The sequence below is a fragment of the Rhinoderma darwinii genome (genome assembly GCF_050947455.1).
Source record: "Rhinoderma darwinii isolate aRhiDar2 chromosome 2 unlocalized genomic scaffold, aRhiDar2.hap1 SUPER_2_unloc_55, whole genome shotgun sequence".
NCBI lineage: Eukaryota > Metazoa > Chordata > Amphibia > Anura > Rhinodermatidae > Rhinoderma > Rhinoderma darwinii.
Window position 1 is genome coordinate 235,049 of NW_027461724.1, and position 25,112 is coordinate 260,160.

General features: G+C 41.5%; 88 pseudogenes; all 88 read right to left on the minus strand.

Annotated features, from left to right (window-relative positions):
* Nucleotides 1-117: 117 nt before the first annotated feature.
* Nucleotides 118-236, minus strand: LOC142679919 (5S ribosomal RNA; annotated as a pseudogene).
* Nucleotides 237-489: 253 nt separating this feature from the next.
* Nucleotides 490-608, minus strand: LOC142678161 (5S ribosomal RNA; annotated as a pseudogene).
* Nucleotides 609-675: 67 nt separating this feature from the next.
* Nucleotides 676-794, minus strand: LOC142679920 (5S ribosomal RNA; annotated as a pseudogene).
* A 67-nt stretch (nt 795-861) lies between these two features.
* On the minus strand, nt 862-980 carry LOC142678498 (5S ribosomal RNA; annotated as a pseudogene).
* A 67-nt stretch (nt 981-1,047) lies between these two features.
* On the minus strand, nt 1,048-1,166 carry LOC142678926 (5S ribosomal RNA; annotated as a pseudogene).
* A 67-nt stretch (nt 1,167-1,233) lies between these two features.
* On the minus strand, nt 1,234-1,352 carry LOC142679863 (5S ribosomal RNA; annotated as a pseudogene).
* Nucleotides 1,353-1,419: 67 nt separating this feature from the next.
* Nucleotides 1,420-1,538, minus strand: LOC142678538 (5S ribosomal RNA; annotated as a pseudogene).
* Nucleotides 1,539-1,619: 81 nt separating this feature from the next.
* Nucleotides 1,620-1,738, minus strand: LOC142678069 (5S ribosomal RNA; annotated as a pseudogene).
* Nucleotides 1,739-1,805: 67 nt separating this feature from the next.
* Nucleotides 1,806-1,924, minus strand: LOC142678054 (5S ribosomal RNA; annotated as a pseudogene).
* Nucleotides 1,925-1,991: 67 nt separating this feature from the next.
* LOC142679774 (5S ribosomal RNA) lies at nt 1,992-2,110 on the minus strand (annotated as a pseudogene).
* Nucleotides 2,111-2,549: 439 nt separating this feature from the next.
* LOC142679766 (5S ribosomal RNA) lies at nt 2,550-2,668 on the minus strand (annotated as a pseudogene).
* A 67-nt stretch (nt 2,669-2,735) lies between these two features.
* On the minus strand, nt 2,736-2,854 carry LOC142679921 (5S ribosomal RNA; annotated as a pseudogene).
* A 67-nt stretch (nt 2,855-2,921) lies between these two features.
* On the minus strand, nt 2,922-3,040 carry LOC142678969 (5S ribosomal RNA; annotated as a pseudogene).
* Nucleotides 3,041-3,293: 253 nt separating this feature from the next.
* Nucleotides 3,294-3,412, minus strand: LOC142679767 (5S ribosomal RNA; annotated as a pseudogene).
* Nucleotides 3,413-3,479: 67 nt separating this feature from the next.
* Nucleotides 3,480-3,598, minus strand: LOC142679922 (5S ribosomal RNA; annotated as a pseudogene).
* Nucleotides 3,599-3,665: 67 nt separating this feature from the next.
* Nucleotides 3,666-3,784, minus strand: LOC142679339 (5S ribosomal RNA; annotated as a pseudogene).
* Nucleotides 3,785-3,850: 66 nt separating this feature from the next.
* LOC142678900 (5S ribosomal RNA) lies at nt 3,851-3,969 on the minus strand (annotated as a pseudogene).
* Nucleotides 3,970-4,221: 252 nt separating this feature from the next.
* LOC142678044 (5S ribosomal RNA) lies at nt 4,222-4,340 on the minus strand (annotated as a pseudogene).
* Nucleotides 4,341-4,407: 67 nt separating this feature from the next.
* On the minus strand, nt 4,408-4,526 carry LOC142677818 (5S ribosomal RNA; annotated as a pseudogene).
* A 253-nt stretch (nt 4,527-4,779) lies between these two features.
* LOC142678492 (5S ribosomal RNA) lies at nt 4,780-4,898 on the minus strand (annotated as a pseudogene).
* Nucleotides 4,899-4,965: 67 nt separating this feature from the next.
* LOC142677851 (5S ribosomal RNA) lies at nt 4,966-5,084 on the minus strand (annotated as a pseudogene).
* Nucleotides 5,085-5,151: 67 nt separating this feature from the next.
* Nucleotides 5,152-5,270, minus strand: LOC142678903 (5S ribosomal RNA; annotated as a pseudogene).
* A 67-nt stretch (nt 5,271-5,337) lies between these two features.
* On the minus strand, nt 5,338-5,456 carry LOC142677748 (5S ribosomal RNA; annotated as a pseudogene).
* A 67-nt stretch (nt 5,457-5,523) lies between these two features.
* Nucleotides 5,524-5,642, minus strand: LOC142677816 (5S ribosomal RNA; annotated as a pseudogene).
* A 253-nt stretch (nt 5,643-5,895) lies between these two features.
* On the minus strand, nt 5,896-6,014 carry LOC142679923 (5S ribosomal RNA; annotated as a pseudogene).
* A 67-nt stretch (nt 6,015-6,081) lies between these two features.
* Nucleotides 6,082-6,200, minus strand: LOC142678840 (5S ribosomal RNA; annotated as a pseudogene).
* Nucleotides 6,201-6,453: 253 nt separating this feature from the next.
* LOC142678566 (5S ribosomal RNA) lies at nt 6,454-6,572 on the minus strand (annotated as a pseudogene).
* A 67-nt stretch (nt 6,573-6,639) lies between these two features.
* On the minus strand, nt 6,640-6,758 carry LOC142678877 (5S ribosomal RNA; annotated as a pseudogene).
* A 67-nt stretch (nt 6,759-6,825) lies between these two features.
* On the minus strand, nt 6,826-6,944 carry LOC142679202 (5S ribosomal RNA; annotated as a pseudogene).
* Nucleotides 6,945-7,197: 253 nt separating this feature from the next.
* LOC142678841 (5S ribosomal RNA) lies at nt 7,198-7,316 on the minus strand (annotated as a pseudogene).
* Nucleotides 7,317-7,383: 67 nt separating this feature from the next.
* On the minus strand, nt 7,384-7,502 carry LOC142678863 (5S ribosomal RNA; annotated as a pseudogene).
* Nucleotides 7,503-7,569: 67 nt separating this feature from the next.
* Nucleotides 7,570-7,688, minus strand: LOC142678972 (5S ribosomal RNA; annotated as a pseudogene).
* Nucleotides 7,689-7,755: 67 nt separating this feature from the next.
* LOC142678324 (5S ribosomal RNA) lies at nt 7,756-7,874 on the minus strand (annotated as a pseudogene).
* Nucleotides 7,875-7,941: 67 nt separating this feature from the next.
* Nucleotides 7,942-8,060, minus strand: LOC142678494 (5S ribosomal RNA; annotated as a pseudogene).
* A 253-nt stretch (nt 8,061-8,313) lies between these two features.
* On the minus strand, nt 8,314-8,432 carry LOC142679924 (5S ribosomal RNA; annotated as a pseudogene).
* Nucleotides 8,433-8,499: 67 nt separating this feature from the next.
* On the minus strand, nt 8,500-8,618 carry LOC142679093 (5S ribosomal RNA; annotated as a pseudogene).
* Nucleotides 8,619-8,871: 253 nt separating this feature from the next.
* Nucleotides 8,872-8,990, minus strand: LOC142678912 (5S ribosomal RNA; annotated as a pseudogene).
* A 67-nt stretch (nt 8,991-9,057) lies between these two features.
* On the minus strand, nt 9,058-9,176 carry LOC142678506 (5S ribosomal RNA; annotated as a pseudogene).
* Nucleotides 9,177-9,243: 67 nt separating this feature from the next.
* On the minus strand, nt 9,244-9,362 carry LOC142678327 (5S ribosomal RNA; annotated as a pseudogene).
* Nucleotides 9,363-9,429: 67 nt separating this feature from the next.
* Nucleotides 9,430-9,548, minus strand: LOC142678891 (5S ribosomal RNA; annotated as a pseudogene).
* Nucleotides 9,549-9,987: 439 nt separating this feature from the next.
* LOC142679310 (5S ribosomal RNA) lies at nt 9,988-10,106 on the minus strand (annotated as a pseudogene).
* A 440-nt stretch (nt 10,107-10,546) lies between these two features.
* Nucleotides 10,547-10,665, minus strand: LOC142679271 (5S ribosomal RNA; annotated as a pseudogene).
* Nucleotides 10,666-10,732: 67 nt separating this feature from the next.
* Nucleotides 10,733-10,851, minus strand: LOC142678168 (5S ribosomal RNA; annotated as a pseudogene).
* A 67-nt stretch (nt 10,852-10,918) lies between these two features.
* Nucleotides 10,919-11,037, minus strand: LOC142679293 (5S ribosomal RNA; annotated as a pseudogene).
* Nucleotides 11,038-11,104: 67 nt separating this feature from the next.
* LOC142678865 (5S ribosomal RNA) lies at nt 11,105-11,223 on the minus strand (annotated as a pseudogene).
* Nucleotides 11,224-11,290: 67 nt separating this feature from the next.
* On the minus strand, nt 11,291-11,409 carry LOC142679083 (5S ribosomal RNA; annotated as a pseudogene).
* A 438-nt stretch (nt 11,410-11,847) lies between these two features.
* Nucleotides 11,848-11,966, minus strand: LOC142679255 (5S ribosomal RNA; annotated as a pseudogene).
* A 67-nt stretch (nt 11,967-12,033) lies between these two features.
* On the minus strand, nt 12,034-12,152 carry LOC142677868 (5S ribosomal RNA; annotated as a pseudogene).
* Nucleotides 12,153-12,219: 67 nt separating this feature from the next.
* LOC142678967 (5S ribosomal RNA) lies at nt 12,220-12,338 on the minus strand (annotated as a pseudogene).
* Nucleotides 12,339-12,405: 67 nt separating this feature from the next.
* Nucleotides 12,406-12,524, minus strand: LOC142678529 (5S ribosomal RNA; annotated as a pseudogene).
* A 67-nt stretch (nt 12,525-12,591) lies between these two features.
* LOC142678474 (5S ribosomal RNA) lies at nt 12,592-12,710 on the minus strand (annotated as a pseudogene).
* Nucleotides 12,711-12,777: 67 nt separating this feature from the next.
* On the minus strand, nt 12,778-12,896 carry LOC142678550 (5S ribosomal RNA; annotated as a pseudogene).
* Nucleotides 12,897-12,963: 67 nt separating this feature from the next.
* LOC142679925 (5S ribosomal RNA) lies at nt 12,964-13,082 on the minus strand (annotated as a pseudogene).
* Nucleotides 13,083-13,149: 67 nt separating this feature from the next.
* Nucleotides 13,150-13,268, minus strand: LOC142678940 (5S ribosomal RNA; annotated as a pseudogene).
* A 67-nt stretch (nt 13,269-13,335) lies between these two features.
* LOC142679340 (5S ribosomal RNA) lies at nt 13,336-13,454 on the minus strand (annotated as a pseudogene).
* Nucleotides 13,455-13,521: 67 nt separating this feature from the next.
* Nucleotides 13,522-13,640, minus strand: LOC142679836 (5S ribosomal RNA; annotated as a pseudogene).
* A 67-nt stretch (nt 13,641-13,707) lies between these two features.
* Nucleotides 13,708-13,826, minus strand: LOC142678569 (5S ribosomal RNA; annotated as a pseudogene).
* A 253-nt stretch (nt 13,827-14,079) lies between these two features.
* LOC142677736 (5S ribosomal RNA) lies at nt 14,080-14,198 on the minus strand (annotated as a pseudogene).
* Nucleotides 14,199-14,265: 67 nt separating this feature from the next.
* LOC142679926 (5S ribosomal RNA) lies at nt 14,266-14,384 on the minus strand (annotated as a pseudogene).
* A 67-nt stretch (nt 14,385-14,451) lies between these two features.
* LOC142677737 (5S ribosomal RNA) lies at nt 14,452-14,570 on the minus strand (annotated as a pseudogene).
* A 67-nt stretch (nt 14,571-14,637) lies between these two features.
* LOC142680023 (5S ribosomal RNA) lies at nt 14,638-14,756 on the minus strand (annotated as a pseudogene).
* A 67-nt stretch (nt 14,757-14,823) lies between these two features.
* Nucleotides 14,824-14,942, minus strand: LOC142679793 (5S ribosomal RNA; annotated as a pseudogene).
* A 67-nt stretch (nt 14,943-15,009) lies between these two features.
* LOC142677739 (5S ribosomal RNA) lies at nt 15,010-15,128 on the minus strand (annotated as a pseudogene).
* Nucleotides 15,129-15,194: 66 nt separating this feature from the next.
* On the minus strand, nt 15,195-15,313 carry LOC142678352 (5S ribosomal RNA; annotated as a pseudogene).
* A 67-nt stretch (nt 15,314-15,380) lies between these two features.
* LOC142677775 (5S ribosomal RNA) lies at nt 15,381-15,499 on the minus strand (annotated as a pseudogene).
* A 67-nt stretch (nt 15,500-15,566) lies between these two features.
* LOC142678618 (5S ribosomal RNA) lies at nt 15,567-15,685 on the minus strand (annotated as a pseudogene).
* Nucleotides 15,686-15,752: 67 nt separating this feature from the next.
* Nucleotides 15,753-15,871, minus strand: LOC142677869 (5S ribosomal RNA; annotated as a pseudogene).
* A 67-nt stretch (nt 15,872-15,938) lies between these two features.
* Nucleotides 15,939-16,057, minus strand: LOC142678968 (5S ribosomal RNA; annotated as a pseudogene).
* A 67-nt stretch (nt 16,058-16,124) lies between these two features.
* On the minus strand, nt 16,125-16,243 carry LOC142678530 (5S ribosomal RNA; annotated as a pseudogene).
* A 67-nt stretch (nt 16,244-16,310) lies between these two features.
* On the minus strand, nt 16,311-16,429 carry LOC142678475 (5S ribosomal RNA; annotated as a pseudogene).
* A 67-nt stretch (nt 16,430-16,496) lies between these two features.
* Nucleotides 16,497-16,615, minus strand: LOC142678551 (5S ribosomal RNA; annotated as a pseudogene).
* Nucleotides 16,616-16,682: 67 nt separating this feature from the next.
* On the minus strand, nt 16,683-16,801 carry LOC142679928 (5S ribosomal RNA; annotated as a pseudogene).
* Nucleotides 16,802-16,868: 67 nt separating this feature from the next.
* On the minus strand, nt 16,869-16,987 carry LOC142678941 (5S ribosomal RNA; annotated as a pseudogene).
* Nucleotides 16,988-17,054: 67 nt separating this feature from the next.
* LOC142679343 (5S ribosomal RNA) lies at nt 17,055-17,173 on the minus strand (annotated as a pseudogene).
* A 67-nt stretch (nt 17,174-17,240) lies between these two features.
* Nucleotides 17,241-17,359, minus strand: LOC142679837 (5S ribosomal RNA; annotated as a pseudogene).
* A 67-nt stretch (nt 17,360-17,426) lies between these two features.
* LOC142678570 (5S ribosomal RNA) lies at nt 17,427-17,545 on the minus strand (annotated as a pseudogene).
* Nucleotides 17,546-17,798: 253 nt separating this feature from the next.
* On the minus strand, nt 17,799-17,917 carry LOC142677740 (5S ribosomal RNA; annotated as a pseudogene).
* A 67-nt stretch (nt 17,918-17,984) lies between these two features.
* On the minus strand, nt 17,985-18,103 carry LOC142679930 (5S ribosomal RNA; annotated as a pseudogene).
* A 67-nt stretch (nt 18,104-18,170) lies between these two features.
* Nucleotides 18,171-18,289, minus strand: LOC142677741 (5S ribosomal RNA; annotated as a pseudogene).
* Nucleotides 18,290-18,356: 67 nt separating this feature from the next.
* LOC142680024 (5S ribosomal RNA) lies at nt 18,357-18,475 on the minus strand (annotated as a pseudogene).
* Nucleotides 18,476-18,542: 67 nt separating this feature from the next.
* On the minus strand, nt 18,543-18,661 carry LOC142679796 (5S ribosomal RNA; annotated as a pseudogene).
* Nucleotides 18,662-18,728: 67 nt separating this feature from the next.
* Nucleotides 18,729-18,847, minus strand: LOC142677742 (5S ribosomal RNA; annotated as a pseudogene).
* Nucleotides 18,848-18,913: 66 nt separating this feature from the next.
* LOC142678353 (5S ribosomal RNA) lies at nt 18,914-19,032 on the minus strand (annotated as a pseudogene).
* A 67-nt stretch (nt 19,033-19,099) lies between these two features.
* LOC142677788 (5S ribosomal RNA) lies at nt 19,100-19,218 on the minus strand (annotated as a pseudogene).
* A 67-nt stretch (nt 19,219-19,285) lies between these two features.
* LOC142678619 (5S ribosomal RNA) lies at nt 19,286-19,404 on the minus strand (annotated as a pseudogene).
* A 67-nt stretch (nt 19,405-19,471) lies between these two features.
* Nucleotides 19,472-19,590, minus strand: LOC142678612 (5S ribosomal RNA; annotated as a pseudogene).
* A 67-nt stretch (nt 19,591-19,657) lies between these two features.
* Nucleotides 19,658-19,776, minus strand: LOC142679855 (5S ribosomal RNA; annotated as a pseudogene).
* Nucleotides 19,777-24,978: 5,202 nt separating this feature from the next.
* On the minus strand, nt 24,979-25,097 carry LOC142678952 (5S ribosomal RNA; annotated as a pseudogene).
* Nucleotides 25,098-25,112: the final 15 nt, after the last annotated feature.

Genomic DNA, 25,112 nt, shown 5'->3' on the forward strand with positions numbered 1-25,112 from the left:
TTCTGCGATCTGCCTAGAGCAGGGACATTCAGCTTAGAATGGCCATTGACATTAAATGCTTTAATCCATAGTCCTTTTTAATCGATTGTGAAACAAAATCTAAACGACATAATAAAAAGTCAACCGCACCACGGATTCCCAGACAGTCTCCCACACTGGTACTAGCGAGGCCTTAAGCTGTGTAACTTCTGCGATCTGACGAGAGCAGGGACATTCAGCTTAGAATGGCCATTGACATTAAATGCTTTAATCCATAGTCCTTTTTAATCGATTGTGAAACAAAATCTAAACGACATAATAAAAATTCAACCGCAACACAGATTCCCAGACAGTCTCCCACACTGGTACTAGCGAGGCGTTAAGCTGTGTAACTTCTGCGATCTAACGAGAGCAGGCACATTTAGCTTAGAATGGCCATTGACATTAAATGCTTTAATCCATAGTCCTTTTTAATCGATTGTGAAACAAAATCTAAACGACATAATAAAATGTCAACCGCACCACGGATTCACAGACAGTCTCCCACACTGGTACTAGCGAGGCCTTAAGCTGTGTAACTTCTGCGATCTGACGAGAGCAGGCACATTCAGCTTAGAATGGCCATTGACATTAAAAGCCTTAATCCATAGTCCTATTTAATCTATTGTGAAACAAAATCTAAACAACATCATAAAAAGTCAACCGCACCACGGATTCCCAGACAGTCTCCCACACTGGTACTAGCGAGGCCTTAAGCTGTGTAACTTCTGCGATCTGACGAGAGCAGGGACATTCAGCTTAGAATGGCCATTGACATTAAATGCTTTAATCCATAGTCCTTTTTAATCGATTGTGAAACAAAATCTAAACGACATAATAAAAATTTAACCGCACCACGGATTCCCAGACAGTCTCCCACACTGGTACTAGCGAGGCCTTAAGCTGTGTAACTTCTGCGTTCTGACGAGAGCAGGCACATTCAGCTTAGAATGGCCATTGACGTTAAATGCTTTAATCCATAGTCCTATTTAATTGATTGTGAAACAAAATCTAAACGACATAATAAAAAGTCAACCGCACCACGGATTCCCAGACAGTCTCCCACACTGGTACTAGCGAGGCATTAAGCTGTGTAACTTCTGCGATCTAACGAGAGCAGGCACATTCAGCTTAGAATAGCCATTGACTTTAAATGCTTTAATCCATAGTCCTTTTTAATCGATTGTGAAACAAAATCTAAACGACATAATTAAAAGTCAACTGCACCACGGATTCCCAGACAGTCTCCCACACTGGTACTAGCGAGGCCTTAAGCTGTGTAACTTCTGCGATCTAACGAGAGCAGGCACATTCAGCTTAGAATGGCCATTGACTTTAAATGCTTTAATCCATAGTCCTTTTTAATCGATTGTGAAACAAAATCTAAACGACATAATAAAAAGTCAACCGCACCACGGATTCCCAGTCAGTCTCCCACACTGGTACTAGCGAGGCCTTAAGCTGTGTAACTTATGCGATCTGACGAGAGCAGGCACATTCAGCTTAGAATGGCCATTGACATTAAAAGCTTTAGTCCATAGTCCATAGTCCATAGTCCTATTTAATCTATTGTGAAACAAAATCTAAACAACATAATAAAAAGTCAACCGCACCACGGATTCCCAGACAGTCTCCCACACTGGTACTAGCGAGGCCTTAAGCTGTGTAACTTCTGCAATCTGATGAGAGCAGGGATATTCAGCTTAGAATGGCCATTGACATTAAATGCTTTAATCCATAGTACTTTTTAATCGATTGTGAAACTAAATCTAAACGACATAATAGAAATTCAACCGCACCACGGATTCCCAGACAGTCTCCCACACTGGTACTAGCGAGGCCTTAAGCTGTGTAACTTCTGCGTTCTGACGAGAGCAGGCACAATCAGCTTAGAATGGCCATTGACGTTAAATGCTTTAATCCATAGTCCTATTTAATCTATTGTGAAACAAAATCTAAACGACATAATAAAAAGTCAACTGCACCACGGATTCCCAGACAGTCTCCCACACTGGTACTAGCGAGGCCTTAAGCTGTGTAACTTCTGCGATCTGACGAGAGCAGGCACATTCAGCTTAGAATGGCCATTGACGTTAAATGCTTTAATCCATAGTCCTATTTAATCTATTGTGAAACAAAATCTAAACGACATAATAAAAATTCAACCGCACCACGGATTCCCAGACAGTCTCCCACACTGGTACTAGCGAGGCTTTAAGCTGTGTAACTTCTGCGATCTGACTAGAGCAGGCACATTCAGCTTAGAATGGCCATTGACATTAAATGCTTTAATCCATAGTCCTTTTTAATCGATTGTGAAACAAAATCTAAACGACATAATAAAAAGTCAACCGCACCACGGACTCCCAGACAGTCTCCCAGACTGGTACTAGCGAAGCCTTAAGCTGTGTAACTTCTTTAATCTGACGAGAGCAGGGACATTCAGCTTAGAATGGCCATTGACAATAAATGCTATAATCCATAGTCCTTTTTAATCGATTGTGAAACAAAATCTAAACGACATAATAAAAATTCAACCGCACCACGGATTCCCAGACAGTCTCCCACACTGGTACTAGCGAGGCCTTAAGCTGTGTAATTTCTGCGTTCTGACGAGAGCAGGTACATTCAGCTTAGAATGGCCATTGATGTTAAATGCTTTAATCCATAGTCCTATTTAATCTATTGTGAAACAAAATCTAAACGACATAATAAAAAGTCAACCGCACCACGGATTCCCAGACAGTCTCCCACACTGGTACTAGCGAGGCCTTAAGCTGTGTAACTTCTGCGATCTGACGAGAGCAGGGACATTCAGCTTAGAATGGCCATTGACATTAAATGCTTTAATCCATAGTCCTTTTTAATCGATTGTGAAACAAAATCTAAACGACATAATAAAAAGGCAACCGCACCACGGATTCCCAGACAGTCTCCCACACTGGTACTAGCGAGGCCTTAAGCTGTGTAACTTCTGCGATCTGACTAGAGCAGGGACATTCAGCTTAGAATGGCCATTGACATTAAATGCTTTAATCCATAGTCCTTTTTAATCGATTGTGAAACAAAATCTAAGCGACATAATAAAAAGTCAACCGCACCACGGACTCCCAGACAGTCTCCCAGACTGGTACTAGCGAGGCCTTAAGCTGTGTAACTTCTTTAATCTGACGAGAGCAGGGACATTCAGCTTAGAATGGCCATTGACAATAAATGCTATAATCCATAGTCCTTTTTAATCGATTGTGAAACAAAATCTAAACGACATAATAAAAATTCAACCGCACCACGGATTCCCAGACAGTCTCCCACACTGGTACTAGCGAGGCCTTAAGCTGTGTAATTTCTGCGTTCTGACGAGAGCAGGTACATTCAGCTTAGAATGGCCATTGATGTTAAATGCTTTAATCCATAGTCCTATTTAATCTATTGTGAAACAAAATCTAAACGACATAATAAAAAGTCAACCGCACCACGGATTCCCAGACAGTCTCCCACACTGGTACTAGCGAGGCCTTAAGCTGTGTAACTTCTGCGATCTGACGAGAGCAGGGACATTCAGCTTAGAATGGCCATTGACATTAAATGCTTTAATCCATAGTCCTTTTTAATCGATTGTGAAACAAAATCTAAACGACATAATAAAAAGTCAACCGCACCACGGATTCCCAGACAGTCTCCCACACTGGTACTAGCGAGGCCTTAAGCTGTGTAACTTCTGCGATCTGACGAGAGCAGGCACATTCAGCTTAGAATGGCCATTGACATTAAATGCTTTAATCCATAGTCCTTTTAATCGATTGTGAAACAAAATCTAAACGACATAATAAAAACTCAACCGCACCATGGATTCCCAGACAGTCTCCCACACTGGTACTAGCGAGGCCTTAAGCTGTGTAACTTCTGCGATCTGACGAGAGCAGGCACATTCAGCTTAGAATGGCCATTGACATTAAATGCTTTAATCCATAGTCCTTTTTAATCGATTGTGAAACAAAATCTAAACGACATAATAAAAAGTCAACCGCACCACGGATTCCCAGACAGTCTCCCACAATGGTACTAGCGAGGTCTTAAGCTGTGTAACTTCTGCGATTTGACGAGAGCAGGGACATTCAGCTTAGAATTGCCATTGACATTAAAGCCTTAATCCATAGTCCTATTTAATCTATTGTGAAACAAAATCTAAACAACATAATAAAAAGTCAACCGCACCACGGATTCCCAGACAGTCTCCCACACTGGTACAAGCGAGGCCTTAAGCTGTGTAACTTCTGCGATCTGACGAGAGCAGGGACATTCAGCTTAGAATGGCCATTGACATTAAATGCTTTAATCCATAGTCCTTTTTAATCGATTGTGAAACAAAATCTAAACGACATAATAAAAAGTCAACCGCACCACGGATTCCCAGACAGTCTCCCACACTGGTACTAGCGAGGCCTTAAACTGTGTAACTTCTGCGATCTAACGAGAGCAGGCACATTCAGCTTAGAATGGCCATTGACATTAAAAGCTTTAATCCATAGTCCTTTTTAATCGATTGTGAAACAAAATCTAAACGACATAATAAAAAGTCAACCTCACCACGGATTCCCAGACAGTCTCCCACACTGGTACTAGCGAGGTCTTAAGCTGTGTAACTTCTGCGATCTGACGAGAGAAGGGACATTCAGCTTAGAATGGCCATTGACATTAAATGCTTTAATCCATAGTCCTTTTTAATCGATTGTGAAACAAAATCTAAACAACATAATAAAAAGTCAACCGCACCACGGATTCCCAGACAGTCTCATACACTGGTACTAGCGAGGCCTTAAGCTGTGTAACTTCTGCGATCTAACGAGAGCAGGCACATTCAGCTTAGAATGGCCATTGACATTAAATGCTTTAATCCATAGTCCTTTTTAATCGATTGTGAAACAAAATCTAAACGACATAATAAAAAGTCAACCGCACCACGGATTCCCAGACAGTCTCCCACACTGGTACTAGCGAGGCCTTAAGCTGTGTAACTTCTGCGATCTGACGAGTGCAGGCACATTCAGCTTAGAATGGCCATTGACGTTAAATGCTTTAATCCATAGTCCTATTTAATCTATTGTGAAACAAAATCTAAACGACATAATAAAAAGTCAACCGCACCACGGATTCCCAGACAGTCTCCCACATTGGTACTAGCGAGGCGTTAAGCTGTGTAATTTCTGCGATCTAACGAGAGCAGGAACATTCAGCTTAGAATGGCCATTGACATTAAATGCTTTAATCCATAGTCCTTTTTAATCGATTGTGAAACAAAATCTAAACGACATAATAAAAAGTCAACCGCACCACGGATTCACAGACAGTCTCCCACACTGGTACTAGCGAGGCCTTAAGCTGTGTAACTTCTGCGATCTGACGAGAGCAGGCACATTCAGCTTAGAATGGCAATTGACTTTAAATGCTTTAATCCATAGTCCTTTTTAATCGATTGTGAAACAAAATCTAAACGACATAATAAAAAGTCAACCGCACCACGGATTCCCAGACAGTCTCCCACAATGGTACTAGTGAGGCCTTAAGCTGTGTAACTTCTGCGATCTGACGAGAGCAGGGACATTCAGCTTAGAATGGCCATTGACATTAAATGCTTTAATCCATAGTCCTTTTTAATCGATTGTGAAACAAAATCTAAACGACATAATAAAAAGTCAACCTCACCACGGATTCCCAGACAGTCTCTCACACTGGTACTAGCAAGGCCTTAAGCTGTGTAACTTCTGCAATCTAACGAGAGCAGGCACATTCAGATTAGAATGGCCATTGACATTAAAAGCCTTAATCCATAGTCCTATTTAATCTATTGTGAAACAAAATCTAAACAACATAATAAAAAGTCAACCGCACCACGGATTCCCAGACAGTCTCCCACACTGGTACTAGCGAGGCCTTAAGCTGTGTAACTTCTGCGATCTGACGAGAGCAGGGACATTCAGCTTAGAATGGCCATTGACATTAAATGCATTAATCCATAGTCCTTTTTAATCGATTGTGAAACAAAATCTAAACGACATAATAAAAATTCAACCGCACCACGGATTCCCAGACAGTCTCCCACACTGGTACTAGCGAGGCCTTAAGCTGTGTAACTTCTGCGATCTGACAAGAGCAGGCACATTCAGCTTAGAATGGCCATTGACGTTAAATGCTTTAATCCATAGTCCTATTTAATCTATTGTGAAACAAAATCTAAACGACATAATAAAATGTCAACCGCACCACGGATTCCCAGACAGTCTCCCACACTTGTACTAGCGAGGCCATAAGCTGTGTAACTTCTGCAATCTGACGAGAGCAGCCACATTCAGCTTAGAATGGCCATTGACATTAAAAGCCTTAATCCATAGTCCTATTTAATCTATTGTGAAACAAAATCTAAACAACATAATAAAAAGTCAACCACACCACGGATTCCCAGACAGTCTCCCACACTGGTACTAGCGAGGCCTTAAGCTGTGTAACTTCTGCGATCTGACGAGAGCAGGCACATTCAGCTTAGAATGGCCTTTGACATTAAATGCTTTAATCCATAGTCCTTTTTAATCGATTGTGAAACAAAATCTAAACGACATAATAAAAAGTCAACCGCACCACGGATTCCCAGACAGTCTCCCACACTGGTACTAGCGAGGCCTTAAGCTGTGTAACTTCTGCGATCTGACGAGAGCAGGCACATTTAGCTTAGAATGCCCATTGACATTAAAAGCCTTAATCCATAGTCCTATTTAATCTATTGTGAAACAAAATCTAAACAACATAATAAAAAGTCAACCGCACCACGGATTCCCAGACAGTCTCCCACACTGGTACTAGCGAGGCCTTAAGCTGTGTAAGTACTGTGATCTGACGAGAGCAGGGACATTCAGCTTAGAATGGCCATTGACATTAAATGCTTTAATCCAAAGTCCTTTTTAATCGATTGTGAAACAAAATCTAAACGACATAATAAAAATTCAACCACATCACGGATTCCCAGACAGTCTCCCACACTGGTACTAGCGAGGCCTTAAGCTGTGTAACTTCTGCGTTCTGACGAGAGCAGTCACATTCAGCTTAGAATGGCCATTGACGTTAAATGCTTTAATCCATAGTCCTATTTAATCTATTGTGAAACAAAATCTAAACGACATAATAAGAAGTCAACCGCACCACGGATCCCCAGACAGTCTCCCACACTGGTACTAGCGAGGCCTTAAGCTGTGTAACTTCTGCGATCTGACGAGAGCAGGCACATTCAGCTTAGAACGGCCATTGACATTAAATGCTTTAATCCATAGTTCTTTTTAATCGATTGTGAAACAAAATCTAAACGACATAATAAAAAGTCAACCGCACCATGGATTCCCAGACAGTCTCCCACACTGGTACTAGCGAGGCCTTAAGCTGTGTAACTTCTGCGATCTGACGAGAGCAGGCACATTCTGCTTAGAATGGCCATTGACGTTAAATGCTTTAATCCATAGTCCTATTTAATCTATTGTGAAACAAAATCTAAACGACATAATAAAATGTCAACCGCACCACGGATTCCCAGACAGTCTCCCACACTGGTACTAGCGAGGTATTAAGCTGTGTAACTTCTGCGATCTAACGAGAGCAGGCACATTCAGCTTAAAATGGCCATTGACATTAAATGCTTTAATCCATAGTCCTTTTTAATCGATTGTGAAACAAAATCTAAACGACATAATAAAAAGTCAACCGCACCACAGATTCCCAGACAGTCTCCCACACTGGTACTAGCGAGGCCTTAAGCTGTGTAACTTCAGCGATCTGACGAGAGCAGGCACATTCAGCTTAGAATGGCCATTGACATTAAAGGCCTTAATCCATAGTCCTATTTAATCTATTGTGAAACAAAATCGAAACAACATAATAAAAAGTCAACCGCACCACGGATTCCCAGACAGTCTCCCACACTGGTACTAGCGAGGCCTTAAGCTGTGTAACTTCTGGGATCTGACGAGAGCAGGGACATTCAGCTTAGAATGGCCATTGACATGAAATGCTTTAATCCATAGTCCTTTTTAATCGATTGTGAAACAAAATCTAAACGACATAATAAAATTTCAACCGCACCACGGATTCCCAGACAGTCTCCCACACTGGTACTAGCGAGGCCTTAAGCTGTGTAACTTCTGCGTTCTGACGAGAGCAGGCACATTCAGTTTATAATGGCCATTAACATTAAATTCTTTAATCCATAGTCCTTTTTAATCGATTGTGAAACAAAATCTAAACGACATAATAAAAAGTCAACCGCACCACGGATTCCCAGACAGTCTCCCACACTGGTACTAGCGAGGCCTTAAGCTGTGTAACTTCTGCGATCTGACGAGAGCAGGGACATTCAGCTTAGAATGGCCATTGACATTAAATGATTTAATCCATAGTCCTTTTTAATCGATTGTGAAACAAAATCTAAACGACATAATAAAAATTCAACCGCACCACGGATTCCCAGACAGTCTCCCACACTCGTACTAGCGAGGCCTTAACCTGTGTAACTTCTGCGATCTGACGAGAGCAGGCACATTCAGCTTAGAATGGCCATTGACATTAAATGCTTTAATCCATAGTCCTATTTAATCTATTGTGAAACAAAATCTAAACGACATAATAAAAAGTCAACCGCACCACGGATTCCCAGACAGTCTCCCACACTGGTACTAGCGAGGCGTTAAGCTGTGTAACTTCTGCGATCTAACGAGAGCAGGCACATTTAGCTTAGAATGGCCATTCACATTAAATGCTTTAATCCATAGTCCTTTTTAATCGATTGTGAAACAAAATATAAACGACATAATAAAAAGGCAACCGCACCACTGATTCCAAGACAGTCTCCCACACTGGTACTAGCGAGGCCTTAAGCTGTGTAACTTCTGCGATCTGACGAGAGCAGGCACATTCAGCTTAGAATGGCCATTGACATTAAAAGCCTTAATCCATAGTCCTATTTAATCTATTGTGAAACAAAATCTAAACAACATAATAAAAAGTCAACCGCAACACGGATTCCCAGACAGTCTCCCACACTGGTACTAGCGAGGCCTTAAGCTGTGTAACTTCTGCGATCTGACGAGAGCAGGCACATTCAGCTTAGAATGGCCATTGACATTAAATGCTTTAATCCATAGTCCTTTTTAATCGATTGTGAAACAAAATCTAAACGACATAATAAAAAGTCAACCGCACCACGGATTCCCAGACAGTCTCCCACACTAGTACTAGCGAGGCCTTAAGCTGTGTAACTTCTGCGATCTGACGAGAGCAGGCACATTCAGCTTATAATGGCCATTGACATTAAATTCTTTAATCCATAGTCCTTTTTAATCGATTGTGAAACAAAATCTAAACGACATAATAAAAAGTCAACCGCACCACGGATTCCAAGACAGTCTCCCACACTGGTACTAGCGAGGCCTTAAGCTGTGTAACTTCTGCGATCTGACGAGGGCAGGGACATTCAGCTTAGAATGGCCATTGACATTAAATGCTTTAATCCATAGTACTTTTTAATCGATTGTGAAACAAAATCTAAACAACATAATAAAAATTCAACCGCACCACGGATTCCCAGACAGTCTCCCACACTCGTACTAGCGAGGCCTTAACTTGTGTAACTTCTGCGATCTGACGAGAGCAGGCACATTCAGCTTAGAATGGCCATTGACGTTAAATGCTTTAATCCATAGTCCTATTTAATCTATTGTGAAACAAAATCTAAACGACATAATAAAAAGTCAACCGCACCACGGATTCCCAGACAGTCTCCCACACTGGTACTAGCGAGGCGTTAAGCTGTGTAACTTCTGCGATCTAACGAGAGGAGGCACATTCAGCTTAGAATGGCCATTCACATTAAATGCTTTAATCCATAGTCCTTTTTAATCGATTGTGAAACAAAATATAAACGACATAATAAAAAGGCAACCGCACCACAGATTCCCAGACAGTCTCCCACGCTGGTACTAGCGAGGCCTTAAGCTGTATAACTTCTGCGATCTGACAAGAGCAGGCACATTCAGCTTAGAACGGCCATTGACATTAAATACTTTAATCCATAGTCCATTTTAATCGATTGTGAAACAAATCTAAACGACATAATAAAAAGTCAACCGCACCTCGGATTCCCAGACAGTCTCTCACACTCGTACTAGCGAGGACTTAAAGTGTTATATATCGGCGATTTGACGAGAAAAGGCACATTTAAGCTTAGAATGGCTATTAACTTTTAAAGCTTTAGTCTATTTTTATTTTTAAACAATTGTGAAAGAAATTCTAAACGACATAATAAAAAGTCAACAGCACCACGGAAGCCCAGGAAGTCTCCCACACTGGTACTAGCGAGGTGTTAAAGTGTTATTGATCTGCGATTTGACGAGAAAAGGCACATTTCACCTAAGAATAGCTATTAACTTTTAAAGCTTTAGTTTATTATTATTTTTAATCGATTGTGAAACAAATTCTAAACGACATAATAAAAAGGCAACCGCACCATGGATTCCCAGACAGTCTCCCACACTGGTACTAGCGAGGCCTTAAGCTGTGTAACTTCTGCGATCTAACGAGAGCAGGCACATTCAGCTTAGAATGGCCAATGACATTAAATGCTTTAATCAATAGTCCTTTTTAATCGCTTGTGAAACAAAATCTAAACGACATAATAAAAAGTCAACCGAACCACGGATTCCCAGACAGTCTCCCATACTGGTACTAGCGAGGCCTTAAGCTGTGTAACTTCTGCGATCTGACGAGAGCAGGCACATTCAGCTTAGAATGGCCATTGACATTAAAAGCCTTAATCCATAGTCCTATTTAATCTATTGTGAAACAAAATCTAAACAACATAATAAAAAGTCAACCGCTCCACGGATTCCCAGACAGTCTCCCACACTGGTACCAGCGAGGCCTTAAGCTGTGTAACTTCTGCGATCTGACAAGAGCAGGGACATTCAGCTTAGAATGGCCATTGACATTAAATGCTTTAATCCATAGTCCTTTTTAATCGATTGTGAAACAAAATCTAAACGACATAATAAAAATTCAACCTCACCACGGATTCCCAGACAGTCTCCCACACTGGTACTAGCGAGGCCTTAAGCTGTCTAACTTCTGCGATCTGACGAGAGCAGGCACATTCAGCTTAGAATGGCCATTGACATTAAATGCTTTAATCCATAGTCCTATTTAATCTATTGTGAAACAAAATCTAAACGACATAATAAAAAGTCAACCTCACCACAGATTCCCAGACAGTCTCCCACACTGGTACTAGCGAAGCCTTAAGCTGTGTAACTTCTGCGATCTGACGAGAGCAGGGACATTCAGCTTAGAATGGCCATTGACATTAAATGCTTTAATCCATAGTCCTTTTTAATCGATTGTGAAACAAAATCTAAGCGACATAATAAAAATTCAACCGCACCACGGATTCCCAGACAGTCTTCCGACACTGGTACTAGCAAGGCCTTAAGCTGTGTAACTTCTGTGTTTTGACGAGAGCAGGCACTTCCAGCTTAGAATGGCCATTGACGTTAAATGCTTTAATCCATAGTCCTATTTAATCTATTGTGAAACAAAATCTAAACGACATAATAAAAAGTCAACCGCACCACGGATTCCCAGACAGTCTCCCACACTGGTACTAGCGAGGTCTTAAGTGTGTAACTTCTGCGATCTGACGAGAGCAGGCACATTCAGCTTAGAATGGCCATTGACATTAAAAGCCTTAATCCATAGTCCTATTTAATCTATTGTGAAACAAAATCTAAACAACATAATAAAAGTCAACCGCACCACGGATTCCCAGACAGTCTCCCACACTGGTACTAGCGAGGCCTTAAGCTGTGTAACTTCTGCGATCTGACGAGAGAAGGGACATTCAGCTTAGAACGGCCATTGACGTTAAATGCTTTAATCCATAGTCCTTTTTAATCGATTGTGAAACAAAATCTAAACGACATAATAAAAATTCAACCGCACCACGAATTCCCAGACAGTCTCCCACACTGGTACTAGCGAGGCCTTAAGCTGTGTAACTTCTGCGATCTGACGAGAGCAGGCACATTCAGCTTAGAATGGCCATTGACGTTACATGCTTTAATCCATAGTCCTATTTAATCTATTGTGAAACAAAATCTAAACGACATAATAGAAAGCCAACCGCACCACGGATTCCCAGACAGTCTCCCACAATGGTACTAGCGAGGCATTAAGCTGTGTAACTTCTGCGATCTAACGAGAGCAGGCACATTCAGCTTAGAATGGCCATTGACATTAAATGCTTTAATCCATAGTCCTTTTTAATCGATTGTGAAACAAAATCTAAACGACATAATAAAAAGTCAACCGCACCACGGATTCCCAGACAGTCTCCCACACTAGTACAAGCGAGGCCTTAAGCAGTGTAACTTCTGCGATCTGACGAGAGCAGGGACATTCAGCTTAGAATGGCCATTGACATTAAATGCTTTAATCCATAGTCCTTTTTAATCGATTGTGAAACAAAATCTAAACGACATAATAAAAATTCAACAGCACCACGGATTCCCAGACAGTCTCTCACACTGGTACTAGCGAGGCCTTAAGCTGTGTAACTTCTGCGATCTAACGAGAGCAGGCACATTCAGCTTAGAATGGCCATTGACATTAAATGCTTTAATCCATAGTCCTTTTTAATCGATTGTGAAACAAAATCTAAACGATATGATAAAAAGTCAACCGCACCACGGATTCCCAGACAGTCTCCCACACTGGTACTAGCGAGTCCTTAAGCTGTGTAACTTCTGCGATCTGACGAGAGCAGGCACATTCAGCTTAGAATGGCCATTGACATTAAAAGCCTTAATCCATAGTCCTATTTAATCTATTGTGAAACAAAATCTAAACAACATAATAAAAAGTCAACCGCACCACGGATTCCCAGACAGTCTCCCACACTGGTACTAGCGAGGCCTTAAGCTGTGTAACTTCTGCGATCTGACGAGAGCAGGGACATTCAGCTTAGAATGGCCATTGACATTAAATGCTTTAATCCATAGTCCTTTTTAATCGATTGTGAAACAAAATCTAAACGACATAATAAAAAGTCAACCGCACCACGGATTCCCAGACAGTCTCCCACACTGATACTAGCGAGGCCTTAAGCTGTGTAACTTCTGCGATCTGACAAGAGCAGGGACATTCAGCTTAGAATGGCCATTGACATTAAATGCTTTAATCCATAGTCCTTTTTAATCGATTGTGAAACAAAATCTAAACAATATAATAAACAGTCAACCGCACCACGGATTCCCAGACAGTCTCCCACACTGGTACTAGCGAGGCCTTAAGCTGTGTAACTTCTGCGATCTGACGAGAGCAGGCACATTCAGCTTAGAATGGCCATTGACGTTAAATGCTTTTATCCATAGTCCTATTTAATCTATTGTGAAACAAAATCTAAACGACATAATAAAAAGTCAACCGCACCACGGATTCCCAGACAGTCTCCCACACTGGTACTAGCGAGGCCTTAAGCTGTGTAACTTCTGCGATCTAACGAGAGCAGGCACATTCAGCTTAGAATGGCCATTGACATTAAATGCTTTAATCCATAGTCCTTTTTAATCGATTGTGAAACAAAATCTAAACGACATAATAAAAAGTCAACCGCACCACGGATTCCTAGACAGTCTCCCACACTGGTACTAGCGAGGCCTTAAGCTGTGTAACTTCTGCGATCTGACGAGAGCAGGCACATTCATCTTAGAATGGCCATTGACATTAAAAGCCTTAATCCATAGTCCTATTTAATCTATTGTGAAACAAAATCTAAACAACATAATAAAAAGTCAACCGCACCACGGATTCCCAGACATTCTCCCACACTGGTACTAGCGAGGCCTTAAGCTGTGTAACATCTGCGATCTGACGAGAGCAGGGACATTCAGCTTAGATTGGCCATTGACATTAAATGTTTTAATCCATAGTCCTTTTTAATCGATTGTGAAACAAAATCTAAACGACATAATAAAAATTCAACCGCACCACGGATTCCCAGACAGTCTCCCACACTGGTACTAGCGAGGCCTTAAGCTGTGTAACTTCTGCGTTCTGACGAGAGCAGGCACATTCAGCTTAGAATGGCCATTGACGTTAAATGCTTTAATCCATAGTCCTATTTAATCTATTGTGAAACAAAATCTAAACGATATAATAAAAAGTCAACCGCACCACGGATTCCCAGACAGTCTCCCACACTGGTACTAGCGAGGCCTTAAGCTGTGTAACTTCTGCGATCTGACGAGAGCAGGGACATTCAGCTTAGAATGGCCATTGACATTAAATGCTTTAATCCATAGTCCTTTTTAATCGATTGTGAAACAAAATCTAAACGACATAATAAAAATTCAACCGCACCACGGATTCCCAGACAGTCTCCCACACTGGTACTAGCGAGGCCTTAAGCTGTGTAACTTCTGCGTTCTGACGAGAGCAGGCACATTCAGCTTAGAATGGCCATTGACGTTAAATGTTTTAATCCATAGTCCTATTTAATCTATTGTGAAACAAAATCTAAACGACATAATAAAAAGTCAACCGCACCACGGATTCCCAGACAGTCTCCCACACTGGTACTAGCGAGGCCTTAAGCTGTGTAATTTCTGCGATCTGACGAGAGCAAGCACATTCAGCTTAGAATGGCCATTGACCTTAAATGCTTTAATCCATAGTCCTTTTTAATCGATTGTGAAGCAAAATCTAAACGACATAATAAAAAGTCAACCGCACCACGGATTCCCGGACAGTCTCCCACACTGGTACTAGCGAGGCCTTAAGCTGTGTAACTTCTGCGATCTGACGAGAGCAGGCACTTTCAGCTTAGAATGGCCATTGACATTGAATGCTTTAATCCATAGTCCTTTTTAATCGATTGTGAAACAAAATCTAAACGACATAATAACAATTCAACCGCACCACGGATTCCCAGACAGTCTCCCACACTGGTACTAGCGAGGCCTTAAGCTGTGTAACTTCTGCGTTCTGACGAGAGCAGGCACATTCAGCTTAGAATGGCCATTGACCTTAAATGCTTTAATCCATAGTCCTTTTTAATCGATTGTGAAACAAAATCTAAACGACATAATAAAAGTCAACCGCACCACAGATTCCCAGACAGTCTCCCACACTGGTACTAGCGAGGCCTTAAGCTGTGTAACTTCTGCGATCTGACGAGAGCAGGCACATTCAGCTTAGACTGGCCATTGACGTTAAATGCTTTAATCCATAGTCCTTTTTAATCGATTGTGAAACAAAATCTAAACGACATAATAAAAAGTCAACCGCACCACGGATTCCCAGAAAGTCTCCCACACTGGTACTAGCGAGGCCTTAAGCTGTGTAACTTCTGCGATCTGACGAGAGCAGGCACATTCAGCTTAGAATGGCCATTGACGTTAAATGCTTTAATCGATAGTCCTATTTAATCTATTGTGAAACAAAATCTAAACGACATAATAAAAAGTGAACCGCACCACGGATTCCCAGACAGTCTCCCACAATGGTACTAGCGAGGCCTTAAGCTGAGTAACTTCTGCGATCTGACGAGAGCAGGGACATTCAGCTTAGAATGGCCGTTGACATTAAATGCTTTAATCCATAGTCCTTTTTAATCGATTGTGAAACAAAATCTAAACGACATAATAAAAATTCAACCGCACCACGAATTCCCAGACAGTCTCCCACACTGGTACTAGCGAGGCCTTAAGCTGTGTAACTTCTGCGATCTGACGAGAGCAGGCACATTCAGCTTAGAATGGCCATTGACGTTACATGCTTTAATCCATAGTCCTATTTAATCTATTGTGAAACAAAATCTAAACGACATAATAGAAAGCCAACCGCACCACGGATTCCCAGACAGTCTCCCACAATGGTACTAGCGAGGCATTAAGCTGTGTAACTTCTGCGATCTAACGAGAGCAGGCACATTCAGCTTAGAATGGCCATTGACATTAAATGCTTTAATCCATAGTCCTTTTTAATCGATTGTGAAACAAAATCTAAACGACATAATAAAAAGTCAACCGCACCACGGATTCCCAGACAGTCTCCCACACTAGTACAAGCGAGGCCTTAAGCAGTGTAACTTCTGCGATCTGACGAGAGCAGGGACATTCAGCTTAGAATGGCCATTGACATTAAATGCTTTAATCCATAGTCCTTTTTAATCGATTGTGAAACAAAATCTAAACGACATAATAAAAATTCAACAGCACCACGGATTCCCAGACAGTCTCTCACACTGGTACTAGCGAGGCCTTAAGCTGTGTAACTTCTGCGATCTAACGAGAGCAGGCACATTCAGCTTAGAATGGCCATTGACATTAAATGCTTTAATCCATAGTCCTTTTTAATCGATTGTGAAACAAAATCTAAACGATATGATAAAAAGTCAACCGCACCACGGATTCCCAGACAGTCTCCCACACTGGTACTAGCGAGTCCTTAAGCTGTGTAACTTCTGCGATCTGACGAGAGCAGGCACATTCAGCTTAGAATGGCCATTGACATTAAAAGCCTTAATCCATAGTCCTATTTAATCTATTGTGAAACAAAATCTAAACAACATAATAAAAAGTCAACCGCACCACGGATTCCCAGACAGTCTCCCACACTGGTACTAGCGAGGCCTTAAGCTGTGTAACTTCTGCGATCTGACGAGAGCAGGGACATTCAGCTTAGAATGGCCATTGACATTAAATGCTTTAATCCATAGTCCTTTTTAATCGATTGTGAAACAAAATCTAAACGACATAATAAAAAGTCAACCGCACCACGGATTCCCAGACAGTCTCCCACACTGATACTAGCGAGGCCTTAAGCTGTGTAACTTCTGCGATCTGACAAGAGCAGGGACATTCAGCTTAGAATGGCCATTGACATTAAATGCTTTAATCCATAGTCCTTTTTAATCGATTGTGAAACAAAATCTAAACAATATAATAAACAGTCAACCGCACCACGGATTCCCAGACAGTCTCCCACACTGGTACTAGCGAGGCCTTAAGCTGTGTAACTTCTGCGATCTGACGAGAGCAGGCACATTCAGCTTAGAATGGCCATTGACGTTAAATGCTTTTATCCATAGTCCTATTTAATCTATTGTGAAACAAAATCTAAACGACATAATAAAAAGTCAACCGCACCACGGATTCCCAGACAGTCTCCCACACTGGTACTAGCGAGGCCTTAAGCTGTGTAACTTCTGCGATCTAACGAGAGCAGGCACATTCAGCTTAGAATGGCCATTGACATTAAATGCTTTAATCCATAGTCCTTTTTAATCGATTGTGAAACAAAATCTAAACGACATAATAAAAAGTCAACCGCACCACGGATTCCTAGACAGTCTCCCACACTGGTACTAGCGAGGCCTTAAGCTGTGTAACTTCTGCGATCTGACGAGAGCAGGCACATTCATCTTAGAATGGCCATTGACATTAAAAGCCTTAATCCATAGTCCTATTTAATCTATTGTGAAACAAAATCTAAACAACATAATAAAAAGTCAACCGCACCACGGATTCCCAGACATTCTCCCACACTGGTACTAGCGAGGCCTTAAGCTGTGTAACATCTGCGATCTGACGAGAGCAGGGACATTCAGCTTAGATTGGCCATTGACATTAAATGTTTTAATCCATAGTCCTTTTTAATCGATTGTGAAACAAAATCTAAACGACATAATAAAAATTCAACCGCACCACGGATTCCCAGACAGTCTCCCACACTGGTACTAGCGAGGCCTTAAGCTGTGTAACTTCTGCGTTCTGACGAGAGCAGGCACATTCAGCTTAGAATGGCCATTGACGTTAAATGCTTTAATCCATAGTCCTATTTAATCTATTGTGAAACAAAATCTAAACGATATAATAAAAAGTCAACCGCACCACGGATTCCCAGACAGTCTCCCACACTGGTACTAGCGAGGCCTTAAGCTGTGTAACTTCTGCGATCTGACGAGAGCAGGGACATTCAGCTTAGAATGGCCATTGACATTAAATGCTTTAATCCATAGTCCTTTTTAATCGATTGTGAAACAAAATCTAAACGACATAATAAAAATTCAACCGCACCACGGATTCCCAGACAGTCTCCCACACTGGTACTAGCGAGGCCTTAAGCTGTGTAACTTCTGCGTTCTGACGAGAGCAGGCACATTCAGCTTAGAATGGCCATTGACGTTAAATGTTTTAATCCATAGTCCTATTTAATCTATTGTGAAACAAAATCTAAACGACATAATAAAAAGTCAACCGCACCACGGATTCCCAGACAGTCTCCCACACTGGTACTAGCGAGGCCTTAAGCTGTGTAATTTCTGCGATCTGACGAGAGCAAGCACATTCAGCTTAGAATGGCCATTGACCTTAAATGCTTTAATCCATAGTCCTTTTTAATCGATTGTGAAGCAAAATCTAAACGACATAATAAAAAGTCAACCGCACCACGGATTCCCGGACAGTCTCCCACACTGGTACTAGCGAGGCCTTAAGCTGTGTAACTTCTGCGATCTGACGAGAGCAGGCACTTTCAGCTTAGAATGGCCATTGACATTGAATGCTTTAATCCATAGTCCTTTTTAATCGATTGTGAAACAAAATCTAAACGACATAATAACAATTCAACCGCACCACGGATTCCCAGACAGTCTCCCACACTGGTACTAGCGAGGCCTTAAGCTGTGTAACTTCTGCGTTCTGACGAGAGCAGGCACATTCAGCTTAGAATGGCCATTGACCTTAAATGCTTTAATCCATAGTCCTTTTTAATCGATTGTGAAACAAAATCTAAACGACATAATAAAAGTCAACCGCACCACAGATTCCCAGACAGTCTCCCACACTGGTACTAGCGAGGCCTTAAGCTGTGTAACTTCTGCGATCTGACGAGAGCAGGCACATTCAGCTTAGACTGGCCATTGACGTTAAATGCTTTAATCCATAGTCCTTTTTAATCGATTGTGAAACAAAATCTAAACGACATAATAAAAAGTCAACCGCACCACGGATTCCCAGAAAGTCTCCCACACTGGTACTAGCGAGGCCTTAAGCTGTGTAACTTCTGCGATCTGACGAGAGCAGGCACATTCAGCTTAGAATGGCCATTGACGTTAAATGCTTTAATCGATAGTCCTATTTAATCTATTGTGAAACAAAATCTAAACGACATAATAAAAAGTGAACCGCACCACGGATTCCCAGACAGTCTCCCACAATGGTACTAGCGAGGCCTTAAGCTGAGTAACTTCTGCGATCTGACGAGAGCAGGGACATTCAGCTTAGAATGGCCGTTGACATTAAATGCTTTAATCCATAGTCCTTTTTAATCGATTGTGAAACAAAATCTAAACGACATAATAAAAATTCAACCGCACCACGGATTCCCAGACAGTCTCCCACACTGGTACTAGCGAGGCCTTAAGCTGTGTAACTTCTGCGATCTGACGAGAGCAGGCACATTCAGCTTAGAATGGCCATTGGCGTTAAATGCTTTAATCGATAGTCCTATTTAATCTATTGTGAAACAAAATCTAAACTACATAATAAAAAGTCAACCGCACCACGGATTCCCAGACAGTCTCCCACACTGGTACTAGCGAGGCCTTAAGCTGTGTAACTTCTGCGTTCTGACGAGAGCAGGCACATTCAGCTTAGAATGGCCATTGACATTAAATGCTTTAACCCCTTAACGCTCCAGGACATACTATTATGTCATGGTAAGTGCATCGTTCGCGCTCCATGACATAATAGTATGTCATGGAGTAAACACGGCGCCGTTCGCGCGGGGCGCGTGCATGAGCTGTGATAGCTGCTGTTTCCGACAGCAGACTATCATTTCTCAATGTGCCGGGACCGATCGCGGTGGTCCCCGCAGATTTAACCCCTCAGAAGCCGCGTTCAATAGCGATAGCGGCTTCTTAGGGGTTAATCCGCCATCGCCGGCCTCCTACACGATAGCGGCCGGCGATGGTGACTATGGCAGCCGGACACCAAACAATGGCGTCCGGCTATGCCATAGACGGAAGCCTAGTGGGTCCTGACAGAGTCAGGACCCACTATGCTTGCTGTCAGTGAGTAGCTGACAATTCTAATACACTGCACTACGCATGTAGTGCAGTGTATTAGAATAGCGATCAGGGCCTCCTGCCCTCAAGTCCCCTAATGGGACAAAGTAAAAAAGTTAAAAAAAAGTAAAAAAAAGTTGTGTGAAAATAAAAGTTTTAAAAGTAATAAAAGTAAAAATCCCCCTTTTTCCCTTGTCAGTTTTTATTATTAAAATAAATAAATAAACAAATAAACTATACATAATTGGTATCGCCGCGTCCGTAACGGCCTGAACTACAAAATTATTTCGTTATTTATCCCGCGCGGTGAACGTCGTAAAAAAAATAAATAATAAACCGCACCACAATCACAATTGTTTGGTCACTTGACCTCGCAAAAAATGGAATAAAAAGAGATCAAAAAGTCGCATGTACCGAAAAATGGTACTGATCGAAACTACAGTTCGTTACGCAAAAAATAAGTCCTCGCACGGCTTTTTTGAAGGAAAAATAAAAACGTTATGGCTCTTAGAATAAGGCAACACAAAAAGTAAATGATTTATTACAACAAGTATTTTATTGTGCAAACGCCATAAGACATAAAAAAACTATAAACATCTGGTACCGCCGTAATCGTATCGCCCCGCAGAATGAAGTGAATGTGTCATTTATAGCGCACGGTGAACGCTGTGAAAAAAATAGAACAAAATAACAATAGTAGAATTGCGGTTTTTTAGTCACCGCGCCACCTAAAAATAGAATAAAAACTGATCAAAAAGCCGCATGCATGACATGAAAACTGCAATGGATTCCTCAAGGGGTCTAGTTTCCAAATTCGGGTCACTTTTGGGGGTTTTCCACTGTTTTGGCACCACAAGACCTCTTCAAACCGGACATGTTGCCTAATAAAAAAGAGGGCTCAAAATCCACTAGGTGCTCCTTTGCTTCGGAGGCCGGTGGTTCAGTCCATTACCGTACTAGCGCCACATGTGGGATATTTCTCTAAACTGCAGAATCTGGGAAATACGTATTAAGTTGCGTTTCTCTGATAAATCCTTTTGTGTTATAAAAAAAATGATATAAAGAGGATTTTCTGACAAAAAAAGAAAAGTAAATTTCACCTCTACTTTGCTCTAAATTTCTGTGAAACACCTAAAGGGTTCATAAACTTTCTAAATGCTGTTGTGAATACTTTGAGGGGTCTAGTTTCTAAAATGGGGTGTTGGATAGGGGTTTCTAATATATGGGCCCCTCAAAGCAACTTCAGAACTGAACTGGAACCTAAAAAAATAAATAAATGAGGCAATACTTCGCTTCTTACATTATACTGATAATGAGCCGTGCCCACCCCGAGATGACCCCAGTTTTGACCGTTTGTATAAATGGAGACCCCTATTAGACCGTTTCAGTGCCCGGTTTTCCCAAGCATACACCCCCGAGAAGTGTATTTCTATTGATGAGTCCCTGGTACATTTTAAAGGGAGGGTTCAATTCCGCCAGTACCTGCCGGGTAAGAGGTCAAGGTATGACGTGAGGATGTATAAGCTGTGCGAGAGTGCCTCAGGGTATACCTACAGGTTTAGGATATATGAAGGAAAGGCCACCCCCAAACCAGACTGCATCCTGGACTACAATAGGTACATGGGAGGGAAGGACTTGTCAAATAAAGTCCTGAAGCCCTACAGCGCCATGCGGTGTGGTATAAGAAGCTGGCCGGGCACATCATACAGATGACTTTGTACAATGCGTACGTGCTACGTCGATGTGCAGGCCAGAGGGGAACTTTCCTGGAATTTCAAGATCTAATCTTTAGGGATCAGGAAGGGGGGGCACCCAGTACTTCTGGAAGCGAGGCCACACGCATCGTACCAGGGCAACACTTTCCAAGAGAAGTTCCCCAAATCGGTGGAAAGGGAAAGAGTCAAAAGAGGTGCAGAGTCTGCTATAAGAGGGGGATAAGGAAGAACACAATATACCAATGTGACACGTGTCCCGAAAAACCAGGGCTCTGTATAAAAGATTGTTTTAAAATGTATCATACATCCCTTGATTTTTAATTTACCCTGATGCACTCCGCACAGCTTACCCCCCTCATCTTTCCCTTCTGAGCCCTGCCGTATGCCCAGGCAGCTGATAACAGCCACATGTAGGGTATTGCCGTACCCAGGATAACCCACATTACAATTTAAGGGGTGTATATCTCCGGTGGCGCATGCTGGGCACACTATATCGGACACTGGCATGCCATATATATATATATAAAATTGCAAATCTCACTCTGCACCATCTGCTGCGCATTATCTTTTACACAGTACCTGTGGGGTCAAAATGCTCACTACACCTCTAGATGAATGTCTTAAGAGGTGTAGTTTTTAAAATGGGGTCACTTCTCGGGGGTTTCAACTGTACTGGTACCTCAGGGGCTTCTGCATACATGACTTAGCACCAGAAAAGCTCCAGTAGGCCAAATGGTGGTCCTTTCCTTCTGAGCCCTCCCATGGGCCCAAACGGCAGTTTATCACCACAAATGGGGTATTGCCGCACTAAGGACAAATTGGTCAACAAAATGGGGTATGTTGTTCCTTGTGAAAATAAGAAATTTTGATCAAAAATAACATCTTATTGGAAAAAATATCATTTTTTTCATTTCACAGCCCAATTCAAATAGGTGCTGTGAAAAAACTGTGCTGTCAAAATGATAACAAAAACCATAAATGAATTCCTTGTGGGGTGTAGTTTCCAAAATGGGGTCACTTATGGTGGGTTTACATTGCTTTGATACCTCTGGGGCTCTGCAAATGCGACATGGCACCCGAAAACCAATCCAGCAAAAACTGGACTCCAACAAACACATAGCGCTCCTTTCCTTCTGAGCCCTCCCATGGGCCCAAACGGCAGTTTATCACCACAAATGGGGTATTGCCGCACTAAGGACAAATTGGGCAACAAAATTGGGGTATGTTGTTCCCTGTGAAAATAAGAAATTTTGATCAAAAATGACATCTTATTTGAAAAAATATCATTTTTTTCATTTCACAGCCCAATTCAAATAGGTGCTGTGAAAAAATTGTGCGGTCAAAATGATAACAAAAACCATAAATGAATTCCTTGAGGGGTGTAGTTTCCAAAATGGGGTCACTTCTGGTGGGTTTACATTGCTTTGATACCTCTGGGGCTCTGCAAATGCGACATGGCACCCGAAAACCAATCCAGCAAAATCTGGACTCCAACAAACACATAGCGCTCCTTTCCTTCTGAGCCCTCCCATGGGCCCAAACGGCAGTTTATCACCACAAATGGGGAATTGCCGCACTAAGGACAAATTGCGCAACAAAATGGGGTATGTTGTTCCCTGTGAAAATAAGAAATTTTGATCAAAAATGACATCTTATTGGAAAAAATATCATTTTTTTCATTTCACAGCCCAATTCAAATAGGTGCTGTGAAAAAACTGTGCGGTCAAAATGATAACAAAAACCATAAATTAATTCCTTGAGGGGTGTAGTTTCCAAAATGGGGTCACTTCTGGTGGGTTTCCATTGCTTTGATACCTCTGGGGCTCTGCAAATGCGACATGGCACCCGAAAACCAATCCAGCAAAATCTGGACTCCAACAAACACATAGCGCTCCTTTCCTTCTGAGCCCTCCCATGGGCCCAAACGGCAGTTTATCACCACAAATGGGGTATTGCCGCACTAAGGACAAATTGGGCAACAAAATGGGGTATGTTGTTCCCTGTGAAAATAAGAAATTTTGATCAAAAATGACATCTTATTGGAAAAAATATCATTTTTTTCATTTCACAGCCCAATTCAAATAGGTGCTGTGAAAAAACTGTGCTGTCAAAATGATAACAAAAACCATAAATGAATTCCTTGAGGGGTGTAGTTTCCATTGTTTTGATACCTCAACACCTCTTCAAACCTGGCATGCTGCCTAAAATATATTCTAATAAAAAAGAGGCCTTAAAATGCACTAGGTGCTTCTTTGCTTCTAGGGCTTGTGTTTTAGTCCACGAGCGCAATAGAGCCACATGTGGGACATTTCTAAAAACTGCAGAATCTGGACAATACATATTTAGTAGTATTTCTCTGGTAAAACCTTCTGTGTTATAGAAAAAAAATGAATAAATTTGAAATTCAGCAGAAAAAATGAAATTTGCAAATTTCATTTCCACTTTGCTTTAATTCCTGTGAAATGCCTGAAGGGTTAAAAAACTTTCTATATGCTGTTTTGAATACTTTGAGAGGTCTAGTTTTTAAAATGGGGTATTTTATGGGGGTTTCTAATACATAGGCTCCTCAAATCCACTTCAGAACTGAACTGGTACCTTCAAAAAAAGGCTTTTTAAATTTTCTTAAGAATATGAGAAATTGCTGTTTATGTTCTAAGCCTTGCAACGTCCAAGAAAAATAAAATAATGTTCAAAAAACGATGCCAATCTTAAGTAGACATATGGGAAATGTGAACTAGTAACTATTTTGAGTGGTATAACCGTCTGTTTTTCAAGCAGATGCATTTAAATTCTGAAAAATGCTATTTTTTGTAAATTTTCTCTAAATTTTGCAATTTTTCACAAATAAAGATTGAATATATCGACCAAATTTTACCACGAACATGAAGCCTAAAGTGTCACGAGAAAACATTCTCAGAATCGCTTGGATAGGTTTAAGCATTCCGACGTTATTACCACATAAAGTGAAATATGTCAGATTTGAAAAATGGGCTCTGAGCCTTAAGGCCCAAACTAGGCTGCGTCCTTAAGGGGTTAATCCATAGTCCTTTTTAATCAATTGTGAAACAAAATCTAAACGACATAATAAAACGTCAACCGCACCACGGATTACCAGACAGTCTCCCACACTGGTACTAGCGAGGCCTTAAGCTGAGTAACTTCTGCGATCTGACGAGAGCAGGCACATTCAGCTTAGAATGGCCATTGACATTAAATGCTTTAAT